The sequence below is a fragment of the Orycteropus afer genome, unplaced genomic scaffold (genome assembly GCF_000298275.1).
Source record: "Orycteropus afer afer isolate SDZICR_OR568_19922 unplaced genomic scaffold, OryAfe1.0 scaffold00402, whole genome shotgun sequence".
NCBI classification, from domain to species: domain Eukaryota; kingdom Metazoa; phylum Chordata; class Mammalia; order Tubulidentata; family Orycteropodidae; genus Orycteropus; species Orycteropus afer.
Window position 1 is genome coordinate 2,410,908 of NW_006921989.1, and position 2,431 is coordinate 2,413,338.

At 46.6% G+C, this 2,431-nt stretch overlaps 1 pseudogene; it reads right to left on the minus strand.

The window, feature by feature from the left end:
* LOC103207938 overlaps positions 1-2,431 on the minus strand; it is a 56,363-nt pseudogene that overhangs the window by 3,301 nt on the left and 50,631 nt on the right.

Here is a 2,431-nt window from a genome sequence, read left to right on the forward strand (position 1 = left end):
GGCTGCAGGTTTCTCCACAGTGCTTATCACTGCTGGACAAACCACACTTATCTCGTTTTCTGCCTCTCATCAGAATGAGCTCCGAGGAGACAAGAACTCTCTCTGTCTTCTTTCTTGTTGCTTACCTGGCACCTAGAATCAGGTGGCTGCACGGTAATTATTCGTGGAATAATGGGACGGAAGGATGCTGTGGTGCAGTGAATTACTTAGTATGAAATTTTTGTTGTTAGGTCCCATCAAGTTGGCTCTAACTCATAGCAACCCTATGCACAACAGAACGAAACCCTGCCTGGTCCTGTGCCAGCCTCACAATCCTTGCTGTACCCGTGCCCATCATTGCAGCCACTGTGTCAGTCCATCTTGTTGAGGGTCTTCCCCTTCTTCGCTGCCCTTCCACTTCACCAAGCATGACATCCCTCTCCAGGGAACGGTCCCTTCTGACAGCATGACCAAAGTAGATGAGACGAAGTCTGGCCATTCTCACGTCCAAGGAGGATTCAGGCTGCCCCTCTTCCAGGACAGATCTGCTCGTTCTTTTGGCAGTCCATGGGACTTTCAGTATTCTTCGCCAACACCACAACTCAAATTACTTAATGTGAATTACTTAATACAGCTCCTCTACCCTAGATCCCCCTCTGAGTAGTTGACAGTGGTAGCCAGGCATCATCTAGTTCTTCTGGTCTCATAGTTGTATAGGCTGAGGATAGCATGGTCTTTGTGACTCCCACCAGAGGACTGAGTAGAACTATGTAAATGTGAGGTTCATGTGGCCTGCCAAGGGGACTGGATAGCTTGTTTATCAAGCTAAGTAAAGTACTTGGCACCCTTGTGGGGGTGGAATCATGGAAATAAGTTGTATGGAACCCGAACGTGGGATTGGTCAGTTTTACCATCCTGCTAGGCTTAAAATGAATCATTCCAGAGGCAGAAAGGGGAATCTCATTGCTATCAAGAGAAGTATCAGGAGTGGAGGGCATCATTTGGACCCAAGATCCCTGTGCTGGGATGGCAGAGAGATGGCAGCAGAACCAAGAGACTATCACAAGACAGAGTGGCAGACTTCCTGGCCCACAGAGCAAGAAAGCTGAGTGCCTTCAGGCAAGAGGCTTGCTGGAAGAGTGGGCAGCTATCAGCAGAAGTGAAAGAGCTTTAGAACACTGGCTTTAGAACACTGGGCAGAGGCTGAGGCTGAGGCCAGAGAGAAGCGCGCATGCAGCACAACTGAGAAGAAGCTGTCCTGATGGAAGAACTATCCCGAGTTGTTTCTGATTCTGAATTGTGATCTGTAGCTTCCCTAATAAACCCCATAATAGTGAGTATTATCTATGAATTCTGTGTGACCACTGACACAAATGATCAAACCTAGCAGAGACGTGGAGAGTGCCATGGGAGGGATGGTTGGTGTCAAAACTGGTGAAAAGGTGGGGAGGTGGTGGCATGTCCAGCCTCTGCCGCATAGTGTAACGGCCAAGTGCTACTTGCCGTGAGGAGAGCCAATTACTTGATAAAAGGACAAAGTGACAATAAAGAGCTTTATTGATTATCGATACCCAAGGAGATAGGGGGTCATGTCCACCAAACACTGTCTCCCTGAGCTGAGAAAAGGTTAGAGTTTTTAAAGGGAATTGGGCTATGGGTTAGAGGGTATGAGGATTGCTAATAATGCTCCTTCTTTTTATTATTTTATTTATTTTTTTAACTGTGATTTGGGTGAAAGTTTATAGAGCAAATTCACTTTCCATACAGTAGGTCACATACACGTTGTCTTATGACATTGACTGCAATTTCCCACAATGCAACAGCTCCCTTCCTACTTCCTCCCCATAATTACCTCTTCCCTGTGTCCTTCCCTCCATGTACTCCTGCCCCCTCAGCTGTCTCCCTGTGTATACACAGCTCTTCTATTCTCTCATGATTGTTCTCTCCAAGGAGTCTGTCTACCTCAGGTAAATGTTCAACTCTTATGCCTGTCTTTTGTTTGGCTGCAAGCCACAGGAGTGGGTTCAATTCCAGACCTGAAGGGCAGCTAGGGGCCATATAGTCTCAGTGGTTCCACCAGGCTCTATCAGACCAGCAATCCTGGTCCCCCCCCTTTTTTTTCTTTTTTTAATTAATGACTTTGAGTTTTGTTCCACATTATTCTCCCACTATATCCAGGATCACCTCCATAGATCACCCTCTGAGTAGTTGACGGTGGTAGCCAGGCATCATCTAGTTCTTCTGGTCTCATAGTTGTATAGGCTAAGGATAGCATGGTGTACCAGTCGCTTGGACTAATTGTTTCCATGAATATTTGGCTTTCTTTGTTCTTCTTTGCTCTGGCTGAGGAGAGACCCATTGTTGCATCTAGATGGCCCCTTGCAAACTTTTAAGGTCCCAGTCGCTACACGCCAAAGTAGGATGTGGAGCAATGTTTTGTGTAGTATGTTAT